The sequence below is a fragment of the Elephas maximus genome, chromosome 19 (assembly GCF_024166365.1).
Source record: "Elephas maximus indicus isolate mEleMax1 chromosome 19, mEleMax1 primary haplotype, whole genome shotgun sequence".
In the NCBI taxonomy this organism is placed as follows: domain Eukaryota; kingdom Metazoa; phylum Chordata; class Mammalia; order Proboscidea; family Elephantidae; genus Elephas; species Elephas maximus.
The window spans coordinates 52,678,057-52,695,000 of NC_064837.1; the positions used below are offsets into that span (position 1 = coordinate 52,678,057).

A 16,944-nucleotide genomic window follows, 5' to 3' on the forward strand; every position below is an offset into this window, starting at 1 on the left:
TAAGGCAAACTGCAGAAAAAGCCAAGGAACACACTGATAAAACAGTTGAAGAACTCAAAAAGATTATTCAAGAACATAGTGGAAAAATTAATAAGTTGCAAGAATCCATAGAGAACATTCAGAAATCCAAAAGATTAACAATAAAATTACAGAATTAGACAACGCAATAGGAAGTCAGAGGAGCAGACTCGAGCAATTAGAATGCAGAGTGGGAAATCTGGAGGACCAGGGAATTAACACCAACATAGCTGAAAAAAAAATCAGATAAAAGAATTTTAAAAAATGAAGAAACCCTAAGAATCATGTGGGACTCTATCAAGAAGGATAACTTGCGTGTGATCGGAGTCCCAGAACAGGGAGGGAGGACAGAAAACACAGAGAAAATAGTTGAAGATCTGCTGACAGAAAACTTCCCTGACATCATGAAAGACGAAGGGATATCTATCCAAGATGCTCATCGAACCCCATTTAAGATTGATCCAAAAAGAAAAACACCAAGACATATTATCATCAAACTTGCCAAAACCAAAGATAAAGAGAAAATTTTAAAAGCAGCCAGGGATAAAAGAAAGGTCTCCTTCAAGGGAGAATCAATAAGAATAAGTTCAGACTACTCAGCAGAAACCATGCAGGGAAGAAGGCAATGGGATGACATATACAGAGCACTGAAGGAGAAAAACTGCCAGCCAAGGATCATATATCCAGCAAAACTCTCTCTGAAATATGAAGGCGAAATTAAGATATTTACAGATAAACACAAGCTTAGAGAATTTGCAAAAACCAAACCAAAGCTACCAGAAATACTAAAGGAAATTGTTTGGTCAGAAAACCAATAAACCAGCACAACACAAGGTCACAGAACAGAACATCCTGATATCAACTCAAAGAGGGAAATCACAAAAACAAATTAAGATTAATTAAAAAAAAAAAAATGCTCAAAACAGGGAATCATTGAAGTCAATATCTAAAAGATCACAATAATCAAAAAGAGGGACTAAATACAGGTGGCATAGAACTGCCATATGGAGAGGGATACAAGGCGATATAGGACAATACAAGTTAGGTTTTTACTTAGAAAAATAGGGGTAAATATTAAGGTAACCACAAAGAGGTATAACAACTCCATAACTCGAAATAAAAGCCAAGAAAAACGTAAAGACTCAACAAACATAAAGTCAAATACTATGAAAATGAGGATCTCACAATTTACAAAGAAAAACATCTCAGCACAAAAAAGTAAGTGGAAAAATGAAATTGTTATCAACACACATAAAAAGGCATCAAAATGACAACACTAAACACTTATTTATCTATAATTATGCTGAATGTAAATGGACTAAATGCACCAATAAAGAGACAGAGAGTCTCAGACTCGATAAAGAAACACGATCCGTCTATATGCTGCCTACAAGAGACACACCTTAGGCTTAGAGACACAAACAAACTAACACTCAAAGGATGGAAAAAAATATATCAAGCAAACAATAAGCAAAAGGGAAGAGGAGTAGCAATATTAATTTCTGACAAAATAGACTTTAAACTTAAATCCACCACAAAGGATAAAGAAGGACACTACATAATGATAAAAGGGACAATTGATCAGGAAGATATAACCGTATTAAATATTTATGCACCCAATGACAGGGCTGCAAGATACATAAATCAAATTTTAACAGAACTGAAAAGTGAGATAGACACCTCCACAATTATAGTAGGAGACTTCAACACACCACTTTCGGAGAAGGACAGGACATCCAGTAAGAAGCTCAACAGAGACACGGAAGACCTAATTACAACAATCAACCAACTTGACCTCATTGACTTATACAGAACTCTCCACCCAACTGCTGCAAAGTATACTTTTTTTTCTAGCGCACATGGAACATTCTCTAGAATAGACCACATATTAGGTCATAAAACAAACCTTTGCAGAATCCAAAACATCGAAATGTTACAAAGCATCTTCTCAGACCACAAGGCCATAAAAGTGGAAATCAATAACAGAAAAACTAGGGAAAAGAAATCAAATACTTGGAAACTGAACAATACCCTCCTGAAAAAAGACTGGGTTATAGAAGTCATTAAGGAGGGAATAAGGAAATTCATAGAATGCAACGAGAATGAAAATACTTCCTATCAAAACCTCTGGGACACAGCAAAAGCAGTGCTCAGAGGCCAATTTATATCGATAAATGCACACATACAAAAAGAAGAAAGAGCCAAAATCAGAGACCTGTCCCTACAACTTGAACAAATAGAAAGTGAGCAACAATAGAATCCATCAGGCACCAGAAGAAAACAAATAATAAAAATTAGAGCTGATCTAAATGAATTAGAGAACAGAAAAACAATTGAAAGAATTAACAAAGCCAAAAGCTGGTTCTTTGAAAAAATTAACAAAATTGATAAACCATTGGCTAGACTGACTAAAGAAATACAGGAAAGGAAACAAATAACCTGAATAAGAAACGAGAAGGGCCACATCACAACAGACCCAACTGAAATTAAAAGAATCATATCAGATTATTATGAAAAATTGTACTCTAACAAATTTGCAAACCTAGAAGAAATGGATGAATTCCTAGAAAAACACTACCTACCTAAACTAACACAATCAGAAGTAGAACAACTAAATAGACCCATAACAAAAAAAGAGATTGAAACGGTAATCAAAAAACTCCCAAGAAAGAAAAGCCCTGGCCCGGATGGTTTTACTGCAGAGTTCTACCAAACTTTCAGAGAAGAGTTAACACCACTACTACTAAAGGTATTTCAAAGCATAGAAAACGACGGAATACTACCTAACTCATACAGAATGCTTCAAGACATCAGGGATGACCTCAGAAATGAAATAAGGCAAACTGCAGAAAAAGCCAAGGAACACACTGATAAAACAGTTGAAGAACTCAAAAAGATTATTCAAGAACATAGTGGAAAAATTAATAAGTTGCAAGAATCCATAGAGAACATTCAGAAATCCAAAAGATTAACAATAAAATTACAGAATTAGACAACGCAATAGGAAGTCAGAGGAGCAGACTCAAGCAATTAGAATGCAGAGTGGGAAATCTGGAGGACCAGGGAATTAACACCAACATAGCTGAAAAAAAATCAGATAAAAGAATTTGGTATCTCCCTTATACCAAAACCAGGTAAAGACATAACAAAAAAAGAAAATTACAGACCTATATTCCTCATGAACATAGATGCAAAAATCCTCAACAAAATTCTAGCCAATAGAATTCAACAACATATCAAAAAAATAATTCACCACGACCAAGTGGGATTTATACCAGGTATGCAAGGCTGGTTTAATATTAGAAAAACCATTAATGTAATCCACCATATAAATAAAACAAAAGACAAAAAAAACACATGATCTTATCAATTGATGCAGAAAAGGCATTTGACAAAGTCCAACACCCATTTATGATAAAAACTCTCGCCAAAATAGGAATTGAAGGAAAATTCCTCAACATAATAAAGGGCATCTATGCAAAGCCAACAGCCAACATCACCCTAATTGGAGAGCGCCTGAAAGCATTCCCTTGAGAACGGGAATCAGACAAGGATGCCCTTTATCACCGCTCTTATTCAACATTGTGCTAGAAGTCCTAGCCAGAGCAATTAGGCTAGACAAAGAAATAAAGGGCATCCGGATTGGCAAAGAGGAAGTAAAATCATCTCTATTTGCAGATGACATGATCTTATACACAGAAAACCCTAAAGAATCCTCCAGAAAACTACTGAAACTAATAGAAGAGTTTGGCAGAGTCTCAGGTTATAAGACAAACATACAAAAATCACTTGGATTCCTCTACATCAACAAGAAGAACATCGAAGAGGAAATCACCAAATCAATACCATTCACAGTAGCCCCCAAGAAGATAAAATACTTAGGAATAAATCTTACCAAGGATGTAAAAGACCTATACAAAGAAAACTACAAAGCTCTACTACAAGAAATTCAAAAGGACATACTTAAGTGGAAAAACATACCTTGCTCACGGATAGGAAGACTTAACATAGTAAAAATGTCTATTCTACCAAAAGCCATCTATACATACAATGCACTTCTGATCCAAATTCCAACGTCATTTTTCAATGTGATAGAGAAACAAATCACCAACTTCATATGGAAGGGAAAGAAGCCTCGGATAAGCAAAGCATTACTGAAAAAGAAAAAGAAAGTGGGAGGCCTCACTCCACCTGATTTCAGAACCTATTATACAGCCACAGTAGTCAAAACAGCCTGGTACTGGTACAAGAACAGGCACATAGACCAGTGGAACAGAATTGAGAACCCAGATATAAATCCATCCACATATGAGCAGCTGATATTTGACAAAGGCCCAGTGTCCGTTAATTGGGGAAAAGATAGTCTTTTTAACAAATGGTGCTGGCATAACTGGATATCCATTTGCAAAAAAATGAAACAGGACCCATACCTCACACCATGCACAAAAACTAACTCCAAGTGGATCAAAGACCTAAACATAAAGACTAAAATGATAAAGATCATGGAAGAAAAAATAGGGACAACCTTAGGAGCCCTAATACAAGGCATAAACAGAATACAAAACATTACCAAAAATGACAAAGAGAAACCAGATAACTGGGAGCTCCTAAAAATCAAACACCTATGCTCATCTAAAGACTTCACCAAAAGAGTAAAAAGACCACCTACAGATTGGGAAAGAATTTTCAGCTATGACATCTCCGACCAGTGCCTGATCTCTAAAATCTAAATGATTCTGTCAAAACTCAACCACAAAAAGACAAACAACCCAGTCAAGAAGTGGGCAAAGGATATGAACACGCACTTCACTAAAGAAGATATTCAGGCAGCTAACAGATACATGAGAAAATGCTCTCGATCATTAGCCATTAGAGAAATGCAAATTAAAACTACCATGAGATTCCATCTCACTCCAACAAGGCTGGCATTAATCCAAAAAACACAAAATAGTAAATGTTGGAGAGGCTGCGGAGAGATTGGAACTCTTATACACTGCTGGTGGGAATGTAAAATGGTACAACCACTTTGGAAATCTATCTGGCGTTATCTTAAACAGTTAGAAATAGAACTACCATACAACCCAGAAATCCCACTCCTCGGAATATACCCTAGAGATACAAAAGCCTTCACACAAACAGATATATGCACACCCATGTTTATTGCAGCTCTGTTTACAATAGCAAAAATCTGGAAGCAACCAAGGTGTCCATCAACGGATGAATGGGTAAATAAATTGTGGTATATTCACACAATGGAATACTACGCATCGTTAAAGAACAGTGACGAATCTGTGAAACATTTCATAACATGGAGGAACCCTGGAAGGCATTATGCTGAGCGAAATTAGTCAGAGGCAAAAGGACAAATATTGTATAAGACCACTATTATAAGATCTTGAGAAATAGTATAAACTGAGAAGAACACATACTTTTGTGGTTATGAGGGGGAGAGGGAGGGAGGGTGGGAGAGGGTTTTTTACTGATTAATTAGTAGATAAGAACTGCTTTAGGTGAAGGGAAGGACAGTACTCAATACATGGAAGGTCAGCTCAACTGGACTGGACCAAAAGCAAAGAAGTTTCCGGGATAAACTGAATGCTTCAAAGGTCAGCGGAGCAAGGGCGGGGGTTTGGGGACCATGGTTTAAGGGGACTTCTAAGTCAATTGGCAAAATGATTCTATTATGAAAACATTCTGCATCCCACTTTGAAATATGGCGTCTGGGGTCTTAAATGCTAACAAGCGGCCATCTAAGATGCATCAATGGGTCTCAACCCACCTGGATCAGGGGAGAATGAAGAACACCAAGGTCACACGATAACTAAGAGCCCAGGAGACAGAAAGGGCCACATGAACCAGAGACCTACATCATCCTGAGACCAGAAGAACTAGTTGGTGCCCGGCCACAATTGATGACTGCCCTGACAGGGAGCACAACAGAGAGCTCCTGAGGGAGCAGGGGATCAGTGGGATGCAGACCCCAGATTCTCACAAAAAGACCGTACTTAATGGTCTGACTGAGACTAGAGGAATCCCGGCGGCCATGGTCCCCAGACCTTCTGTTGGCCCAGGACGGGAACCATCCCCGAAGACAACTCATCAGACATGAAAGGGACTGGACAGTGGGTAGGAGAGAGATGCTGATGAGGAGTGAGCTAATTATATCAGGTGGACACTTGAGACTGTGTTGGCATCTCCTGTCTGGAGAGGGGATGGGAGGATAGAGAGAGTTGGAAGCTGGCAAAATTGTCACGAAAGGAGAGACTGGAAGGGCCGGCTCATTAGGGGGAGAGCAAGTGGGAGTACGGAGTAAGGTGTATATAAACTTATATGTCACAGTCTGACTTGATTTGTAAACGTTCACTTGAAGCTCAATAAAAGTTAATAAAAAAAAATGATGAAACAATGAAATTGATAGCATACAACCACAAATACAAGATGCAATCTCATTAAAAGGACTGTCGAGATATGAAAAGAAAAAAAAGAAAACCTTGTGAATCACAAGTCTGATCCCATTGTGCATGGGGTTGCCATGAGTTGGGGACGACTTGACAGTAGTCAACAACAACGGATCAAACATAGTTGTGGGCCAAATGTGCTCATGGGCTGGTTGTCTGGTTCAGGTGCTTTCTGGAGGGATTTTAACTGGACAGCTGGAAGAACTTCCTGAGGTGAGGATTGTGAGACTTTGGGGAAAGGGGGCAGATGGCTGTGTCTTTGGGGTAATCTGAGTGCCATCCTACTGAAAGTAAGCAGGGGACTAGAAGGTTCCCCTTAAAATTCCCCTTAGGGAGGTCCAAAGTCCCATGCACATGAGCCTCCTGTAAAGTGTTAGTTGACTGACACTTCTGGAAGCTCCTCTCTAGAAATTCATCCATTTTTTCTAGGTTTTAAATTTGTTGGAGTACACTTTTTCATCGTAATCTGATGTGATTCTTTTAATTTTAGTTGGGTCTGTTGTGATAGCACCCATCTCATTTCTTATCCAGGTTATTTGCTTCCTCTCCTGTTTTTCTTTTGTCAGTTTGGCCAATGGTTTATCAATTTTGTTAATTTTTTCAAAGAACCAGCTTTTGGTCTTGTTAACTCTTTCAATTATTTTTCTGTTCTCTATTTCACTTAATTCTGCTCTAATTTTTATTATTTGCTTTCTTCTGGTGACTGAGGGTTTTTTGTTGTTGTTGCTCTCTTTCTATTTGTTCAAATTGTAGGGATAATTATTTGATTTTGGCCCGTCTTTTTGGTTGTGTGCATTTATTGATATAAATTGACCTCTTAGCACTGCTTTAGCTGTGTCCCAAAGGTTCTGATAGGAAGTATTTTCATTCTCATTGGATTCTATGCATTTCTCTATTCCATCCTTAATTTCTTCTATAACCCAGTTGTTTTTGAGCAGGGTAGCAGAAGCTTGTCTCTGGCTCAGTATTGTGGCTGACTGAGCAGCTGTGGGACTCTCAGTTACAACAAGCCTTTTATCCACTTAAAAGATCATTTTTTATGTTTTGCTCTTTGTGGGTTCCTTTAGTCTGATGCTTGTTAGTTGCCATCTTTTAACTTTGGGATGTTTTACCAAAATGTCCAACCAAAGGGTTCAGATAAATTATACCTTGAAGTTTTAGGAGGCCCAGTGTGTCCAATGGAATGCCTGCCATGTGCCAGGCACTTTGCAGCTTGGAAAGGACTCAGCCCTGTCCTTGAGAAGCTCAGAGTCCACCTAGGGGAAACATACACACACACACACACTCACCAAGGTTTCACAAGTCAGTCCTGTATTCTACCTTTTTACATTAAAGGTATTATGTTGAGGCATCTTGACATACAAAGATTCTCTCAAAAGAGAGGACGGCTAGAACAGATGTGACCTGAAGCTTCACTTCCCAGTAGTTTGGGAAGGTATTTGCCTTGAGAAAAACTTGTCCTGCAGTTTCATCGACATGACAGTAAGGTTTCACACACACGTTCTAGAGCCAGCCAGGTTGCGCTCAAATCCTAGCTGTGCCACGTTGTAGCTGTGTGGAGTTGGGCAAGTCACTCTACCTCTCTGTGCTTGCATTTCCTTATCTGCAAAATTGAAATCATGAAAACACTTGCCTTATAGGGTGGTGGTGGTTGTTGCTGGGTGCTGTTGAATTGGTTCCAACTCATAGCAACCCCATGTGACAGAGTAGAACTGCCCCATAGGGTTTTCTTGGCTATAATCTGTATGGAAACAGATTGCCAAGTTTTTTTCCTCAGAGCCACTGCGTGGGTTTGAATCGCCAACCTTTTGGATAGCAGTCTAACACTTAACCGCTGCATGAGAGGAGTAAATGGATTGAGGCTTGTGAAGTGCTTGGAAGAGAGCCTTGCATATAATAAGTGCTATAGAAGTGTTTGGAGCCCTGGTGGCGTAGTGGCTAAGAGCTCAGCTGCTAACCAAAAGGTCGACAGTTGGAATCCACCAGCTGTCCCTTGGAAACCCTGTGGGGCAGTTCTGCTCTGTCCTATAGGGTCACTGAGTTGGAATTGACTCCACGGCAATGGGCTTGGTTGGTTTATAGAAGTGTTTGATTAAAAAAAAATCCTTAAGTAAATTCTTTGTGGGTTTCATAAGGCTTGTGTTTTGCATTTCAAAACCGCACCCTATCTCCCTAGGAATCCAAACTATAACTCTACTTCACACCCTGTCTCCCTTGGAATCCAAACCGTAACTCTACTTCACAAGTATGAGACTGGCCCCAGCAAGCCTTGCAAGAGGCAGAGAGAAAGCAGCCCCCCAGGCCAAGATGGGGAAACCAGTACATGGTGCCCTGGCCACGCCCATCTGAAGCCCATTTTCTAATCTGAGTGTAGGGTCCTGAGTCACCTGTCACTCTGCTGCCTCCTTTGCTCTGTTGACTATCATTAGCAGAGATCACGGAGAGTGTGGAGTCGGGGGTATCAACTCCCAAATATGGGAGAGTGCCGGGCTGGCCCCAGCAAGTCTTGCAAGAGGCAAAGAGAAAGCAGCCCCTCAGGCCAAGATGGGGAAACCACTCTTCTTGGCCTATTCATCTATCGCTTGCTCTTTGAAGGCAAACAAGTCAAAAAAAAAATGCGCCAAAAGTAGATACAGAAAGACCTGGAACTCCCATGACTTCACAGACCTGGCTTGTCTCCTGGGGTGACTGTGATATCATGCCCATCTGCTCCCTGACCATGCAGCCCCTGGGGGCCCTCAGGGACCCAAAGCATCAATTTCTATCACCCCGTACACCTCTGTGTGCACATGAGCCTGTGGGTGCACACGGCCTCCCCACAGGCCAAAGTCCGCCCATCCGGCCACTCGTGGCTCCTTCTTCCCACCTGGAATCCGGGTGACAGCCAGGAGTTGATTATGGAAAAGCATCCCAATGGAGTGATAGCACATCCACTGCCAACCGCTGAGACTGGGAGTTGCCTTTCGTCTTTGTAGCTGGAGCCGCTCTTTGACTGCCGGCTCCTGACAGAGAAACAGCAGCCCCCAGGGCCAGTGAGAGGCCAGCTGTTTCCTTAGGTAACCTTGCTGCTGTGCATCTTCTTAGCTGCTTGGATTTTAGAGCTGGCTTATTCTGGGGATTGCCTTATGAGGGGGGAGTCTATAGCTATCAACTTAAGCAGTGGTCTGACTATCCTAAGCAAATTTACTGTTCTGCTCAACTAAAAACCAATTGTCGTGTAGTTGATTCCCACTCCTGGTGAGCTCATGTGTGTCTGAGTAGAACTGTACTGCACAGGGTTTTCAACAGCTGATTTTTCAGAAGTAGATTGCCAGGCCTTTCTTTTGAGGTGCCTCTGGGTGGACTTGAACCTCCAACCTTTCGGTTAGTAGCTGAGTGCATTAACTGTTGGCACCACCCAGGGACTCCTTACTGTAGTGCACATGGGGTGAATTTAGTTTTTGATTCTCTGCCCACCCACCCCCATCCCTGCATTGGCACATTCCATCCCTTATTGGATCCCAAGATGATCCTGCCCCTTTTCCCCGTCTCTCTCCCTGTCTCCACGTGATAGGAATTCAGAAATAATTTTTTGTGGATTTGTTTATCCATGCAGCTACCATTTCTTGAGTGTGGGCCAGGCAGAGTGCAGGTCATGGGATACAGTGGTTTCTACACCCCCTCTCCTGTGTTTCCACTATAAACTATGAATTGCTTGGAGTTCCCCCTCCAGGCCACTCCTCCCTCCATCTGTGCCCATCTGTCCTTTACCTAACTCAGCTCCCCGATAATTCTCAGACTTATTGTTTACTGAGTCTGTGCTCATGCAATTGTAGTGGGAATTAAAAAAAAAAAAAAAAAAAACCCCGTTGCTGTCAAGTTGATTCCAGCTCGTAGTGACCCTATAGGACAGGGTAGAACTGCAACCTAGGGTTTCCAAGGAGCACCTGGTGGATTTGAACTGCCAACCTTACGGTTAGCAGCCTGAGCACTTGACCACTGCACCACCAGGGCTCCAGTGGGAATAGAGAAGTCTGGATAAATTTCTAAGAAGCAGTTTGGCTGTATGTACAGGGAGCCTTAAAAATGTTGCTATCCTTTGACCCAGGATTTCACTTCCAGGAATCTGAAAATATTTGTAAAGTGTTCATCCGAGTGTTGGTTATTACAGGAAATCTTAGAAGCAGGCTAAATGCCCAGCCTCCGGGAAATGGTTATGTAAAATGGTATGGAGCCATTAAAAATGATGTCTAAGGAGTATTTAATGACATGAAAAAATATTTCTGACACATTAAAAGAGTTTGATGCAAATTGTACATTCAGTGGAATCTTAACTATGTTTAAAAATGCATGAAAAAACAGAAAGAAAACTTTAAAAATATTACCAGTGATGTCTCCCGTGGCAGGGCTACAGGTAAGCTCTTCTGCTGCTTTTCACTTTCCTGTACTTGACAACATGGACGTACGGTGTTTTTATAATACGAAAAATATTTAGCTTAAAATTGGAGGGGGAAGATCTTTTTAAAAAGTACCTGCCACTACTAAATAGAATCCTTGCCTGAGTCCTGGATCAAAGGGGAGAAAATCTACTTCCAGTGGACAGTTGGAGAAGTTTGGAGTATTACAGTATCAGAGCACAAGATGTGAAGATTCCGCAGGAGGCTGTCCTAGTTCTTTGGAGGTACGCTTTTCTCCGCCTTCCCTTTCACCTGGCTTTCAGGTCTCAGCATAAACGTCACTCCTCCAAGAAAGCTCTTAGGGGTGAAGTATCATGATGTCAAGGAGCCCTGATGGCACAACAGTTAACCGCCTGGCAGCTAACCAAAAGGTTGGTGGTTCGAACCTCCCCAGTGGCTCCGAGGGAGAAGCACCTGGTGATCTCCCAAAGATTTATCCAGTTATCGTATATGAAATGTAAGATAACTGGATAAATCCAGCCTAGAAAACCCTATGGGACAGTTCTACTCTGACACACGGGCTTCTTATGAGTCGAAAATTGACCCGGTGGTATCTAACAACAACAACATCATGCTGTCTGCAACTAATTCTCAAATAGGCCAGGAAAAAAATTATACATACGCACACAGAAAGGAGGCCTGGTGGTACAATGGTTAAGCACTCTGCTGCTGACCGAAAGGTTGGAGGTTCGAACCCACCAGCCGCTCTGTGGGAGAAAACACCTGGTGATCTGCTCCCATAAAGATTACAGCCTAGGAAGCCCCCTGGGGCAGTTCTACAGCAAGCAACAACATACAGAGAGAGAGCAGAAGAGAGAAAGTAAATGTTGCAAACATTAGCAATTGGTGACTCGAGGTGAAGGGTATATGGGTGTTCATTATGTTATTCTTGCAACTTTTCTGTAGGTTTGAAATTTTTCCAAATAAAAAACGGAGTGGGGGGTAGCATCTGTCCACGCCTGCACTCTGTCCTTTTAAAAAAACTGTCCTTTAAAAAGAATGCTGGAAATAGAATCAATGTCATTTGACAATTTAATTCCTTTTCCGTTGTGGGCAAACGGTCCTGAAACACTGGGAGGTGGGGGATTATGGAGTGTGGTTGTCTTAGGAAGGAGGAAGCCAATGGCCAGGCCTCCGGATGAGCCGCTCTGCTCAACTGACCTGTGCACTGTGGGAGGCCCGGGAGTCACTGTTCTGTTCTCGGCCAAAGTACTCTGTGCATCTCTCCATCAGGGCTCTTGGGCGGCTGTGAAGGCCAGTGCTCCTCCACCCTGTGCCCTGGATCCTATCCCTCCGCCTCTCTACCATCTAGGAAACTTGCTTAGCTTTTCTTTTTCTTCTTCGCCTGTTTCTATCCAATCCTTCTCTACTACTGACTCCTTCCTGTTAGTGTTAAAGAGATTTCAGTAATGCCCCTTTGGAAAACAAAACCAAATGCTCCCTTCAGTCAACCAACCTCCTCCTCTTCCCAGCCAGATTTTTTAAAAGCATCTTTGGCACTTTTACAACCTCCATGTCCTCCCAGCACAGCTACCCTCGTCTGAGTCCAGGCTGGACTCAGACTTCGGAACTCAACAGGACTGCCTCGTGCTTCCCCGTCTCGCAAGTCTTCTGCCTTTGACAGGCTGCAGTCTTAACACTCTTCTATTGCTCGTTTTAGTGGGAAATAGATGAATTTTCCTTCTCTGACAGGTTTCTGCCTTACACACGTTCCGGCTTTCGCAGGTTTTACTGTATAACCCTTCCTCTGCCATTCTAGATATTTCACGTGAGTGGGATGGTATAGCATTTGTCCTTTTGTGTCTGCCTTACTCCATGTATGTGGCATAACGTTTTCAAGGTTCATCCCTGTCATTACAAGTATCAGAACTTCATTTCTCTTTATGGCTGAATAATATTCCATCGTATGTGTGGCCGTATCACATTTTGTTTATCCATTGGGTTGCCATGATTCGGAATCAACTCTTCGGCAATGGGTTTGGTTTTGGTTTATTTATCTATCGATGGGCACTTGGGTTGTTTCTACCTTTAGGCTGTTGTGAATAATGCTGCAATGAACACTGGTGTACAGTGTCTATTTTGGGTACATACCGAGTGGAATGGCTGGGTCATATGGTAGTTCTGGAAACCCTGGTGGCGTGTGGTTAAGTGCTATGGCTACTAACCAAAAGGTCGACAGTTTGAATCTACCAGGCGCTCCTTGGAAACTCTATGGAACAGTTCTACTCTGGCCTGTAGGGTCGCTATGAGTCAAATTGACTCGACGGCAACGGGCTTTTTTTTATGGTAGTTTTATGTTAACTTTTTGAGGAACTGCCCAACTGTTTTCTACACTAGCTTCACCATTTTACATCCCCACCAGCCATGTGCAAGGGAGGATGGTAAGGGTATTTTCATAGGTAACAATATACTAATTTCATTTTAACTAAGCTTTATTGTGCATCTTACGCAGGGCAGGTTCAGTGCCTTGGTGCTTTTACAGCATAGTCTGTGGGAATGGTGTGATTACACCCGTTATACAGATAAGGAAAAGTTACTTCTGGTGAGGTGAGCACAGAGGCAGTAAAGAATTTCAGGGTTTAGCCAGGGTGTGTTTTCTTTTAATTGCAAGTGCCAGAAGCCCGAAGAAACTCACTTAAGCACAAAAGATAATGTATTGGTTCCAGGGTTTGAAAAATCCAGGGATAGATCTAATTTCAGGTGTAGCTAGATTCAGTCACTCAGACGAAGTCACCAAGAACCTGGAAGGCATCTTCTGTGTTGGTTCTACTTCCCTCCGACTAGTCTTTCCCCAGGTGGTGGTAAAAATGGCCATCAGTGCCTGGAGGCTTGGGTCCTATTTGTCGTTGTTAGTTGCCATGAAGTCAGCTCCAACTCCTGGTAACCCCATGTGTGCAGAGTAGAACTGCTGCATAGAGTTCTCAAGGCTGGGACCTCGCAGAAGCATGTCGCCCAGCCTGTCTTCCAGGGTGCCTCTGAGAGGGTTTAAACCACCAGCCTTTCACCTAGAAGTCAAACTCCTAACCACTGGGCCACAGCAATACCACAAGTAGGTGGCTTTAACAAGTAGAATTTTATTTTCTCACAGTTTAGGAGGCTAGAAGTCCAAATTCAGGGTGCTGGCTGTTGAGAAAGGCTTTCTCTCTCTGTAGGCTCTGGGTGAAGGTCCTTGTCTCGTTCCAGCTTCTGTTCCTGGGTTCCTTGGTGATCGTCATGTGGCATGGCATCTATCTTCCCCTCCTTTTGTGCCTCGTCTGCTCTTTTATCTCTCAAAGGTGATTGGCTTAAAACGTACCCTACCCTGATATGACCTCATTAACATAACAGAGAAAGTCCTATGCCTAACTGAGATTATATCCACAGGTGTAGGGGCTTAAGATTTACAACACATATTTTGGGGGGACATAATTCAACCCATAACAGAGCTCACATTTTAGCCCCCATTACAAAACAAAAGGCGCCCTGGTGGCTCAGTGGTTAGGAGCTCAGCTGCTAACCAAAAGGTCGGCAGTTCGAATCCACCAGCTGCTCCTTGGAAACTATGAGGCAGTTCTACTCTGTCCTATAGGGTCACTATGAGTTGGAATTGACTCAATGGCAATGGGTTCTTGTTTTTACAAAACAAAAACAAAACTTCATTATTATTTTTTTAATCGCAATTTAAACCTTTCCTCATTATTATTCTCGCTCACCTGCAATCCAGTCCTCTGTTTCCTAAGAATAGAGAGTTCTGATGATTTAGTGTCCATTTCCCGCAACTTGCACTTATTTAAAAAAAAAAATACCAGGATTACCTGGACTTTGGTTTCTGCTAACAGATCCCTGAAGTACAGCCTCCTGGTAAGTAAGTAACAGGTACCCAGCCTATCCGTGGCCTTTCTCCAGCAAGCCTAGTTCCTTCCTGGGTACAGTTCGGGCTTACTCGGCATTCTTACAGAAGTTTCTGGGCCTGAGCACCAAGCCAGCCCTGAGGAGGGTGTGGTTCAGCCCCACCAGGCTTTGGCTGGTGTCGTTACTGAGAACTGAAGGAACAGGAGCTAAGATGGCACCAGGCAGAATTTCACTTTACCTCAGGACAGCCTTGAGTGGTAGGCTTATATCCCAAGTTACAAATAAGGAAGTAGGCTCAGAATGGTTAAGTCACTTGCCCATGATCACACAGCCAGTAAATTATAGGCTCAGAATTTGTACCTAGGTCCTTCAGCCCCAAAGCCTGTGTTCTTGCCATACCCTCTGGTTAATCTTTTAATTTCTAAGATCAAACAATTCTTCTGTCCACGACACCTGCCTCCCATCGGCAGAAGAAGGTGAACACTGTTCAGAAGGTTTCTATCCTGGGCTCACTCCAAATTTGCTCAATTTTGCTTTGTCACGGCTGCATCGTCCCTGCCGGAACTGGGAAGTAGGTCACAGCTACAGGGACCACACGCTCTGGCTGGCTGGAGGGCCGGCCTCTGGTTTCGGGCTGGGCAGGGGCCAGAAGCCACAGGAGCAGCACGCTTTGTGGTCCTTGGATATCTCATCCCTGGCCTGAGAAGTTACCACGAACCTTCACGTTGTTGAGCTTTACGTTCTAGAATTCGTCGTCTCTGTGGCTGCTACGCCAGGTGGTGTTTACAGAAAGGAACATTGGCCGTTAACAGGGAAATTGATGTCTGGGGGAAAAAAATAATTTTTATTCCTTGCAGATCTGATCTGTGAATGATTGAGACTCACGGATGATGAAGGGGTTTGCTCAGTTTTCACATGCCGTACGGTTGTGTACCCAAGATACCAGAGGCGGCCATTTTATCAGTCTTCTCCTCTAGGACAAAAGTGTCTTCAGAAATAATCATGAAATGAAATGATCACAATAATGGCCAGAAAAGAAACACAGGCAATAAGATGTTTCCTTCACTGAACTTTGTATATAAAGTCATGCCAATAAATTTTTAATAAAAAATATTATAATACAAAAAAGGAAAAAAGACACACCTACATTATTTTGAAAATAGTTTTTTTGTATCTAACTACCCGAGTTTTGACCCTTTGGTTGCAGTCTGATATAATAACATTTTATTATACATACAATATAAATTATTGTTTGGTTACTAATGTCATTGTTAGGTACCATCCAGTTGATTTCCGACTCACAGTGACCTCATGTGACGGGGTAGAACTGCCCCATAGGGTTTTCTTGGCTGTGATCTTTACAGGAATAGGTGGCCAGGTCTTTCTCCCTTGGAGTTAACTGAGTGGGTTTGGATTGCCAACCTTTAGGTTAGCAGCCAAGTGCTTAACCATTGCACCACCGGGGCTCCTTCAGTTACTAATAAGGGAATTTTAATAAAAGCGAAATATGAGTGAAAATTAGCAACTACTGAATCTTACCACTAATGTACCAATATAATTTCTTAATTCATTCTTTAGTTTTAAACAGTATAATTAAAAATTGAAATATTTCCATCTTAGAAATGCTACTCAAAGTCAGAAAAAATGTATCATGTAAGAAGTAAAATTTGTACTTACCAAAGAAAAAATTACACTTTTGCAGTTCACACTCTGTGTCACTGTTTTAAATTTTAAACACCAATAAAAACTCCAAGTGGTCACTTAAAAAGACAGAATTGAAGTAACTTTGTTAATGTTTCTTTATCTTTATAACCTTTGCACTATCATTGTTTGTTTAGAAAATACTGCTTACTGCAGGAATATGAGGCCTCACAGGGGTTTGGGACACAAACAGCACCTAAAGCGAGCTTGCAATTCTGAACTGCCATGAACTTGCTCTTGAAATGAACGTGTGGAGCTGAGTCCACGTATGTAGGGGCTGACTGTGTTACTGGGCATTCTCCAAAAACTTCCATGGGGAGAACAAGGTTTGCTACAGGATACATGTTTTTAAGTGCTGATTTGAACCTTATATATGTGTCCTGAACACTCAACAGTGATGGCACCAATTGTTAATAACTTAGACCAAGAAAATATTTTTTCAGGGAGGAGCATTTTATCACTCACATTGCTTGAGTCAGAATTGACTCGATGGCAACGGG

The 16,944-nt window shown here is 41.8% G+C and overlaps 1 protein-coding gene across 16 annotated transcripts in view; it reads left to right on the plus strand.

Moving 5' to 3' along the window:
- MAPT (microtubule associated protein tau) overlaps nt 1-16,944 on the plus strand; it is a 129,745-nt gene that overhangs the window by 27,617 nt on the left and 85,184 nt on the right. The window contains exon 1 of one of the 16 annotated variants that reach the window (XM_049861626.1): nt 16,401-16,710. The exons of the other annotated variants lie outside the window; for them this stretch is intronic. The gene's annotated coding sequence lies outside the window, so the exon portion shown is untranslated. Of the gene's footprint in view, nt 1-16,400; nt 16,711-16,944 lie in introns of those variants that run through there. 16 annotated transcript variants of the gene reach the window in all.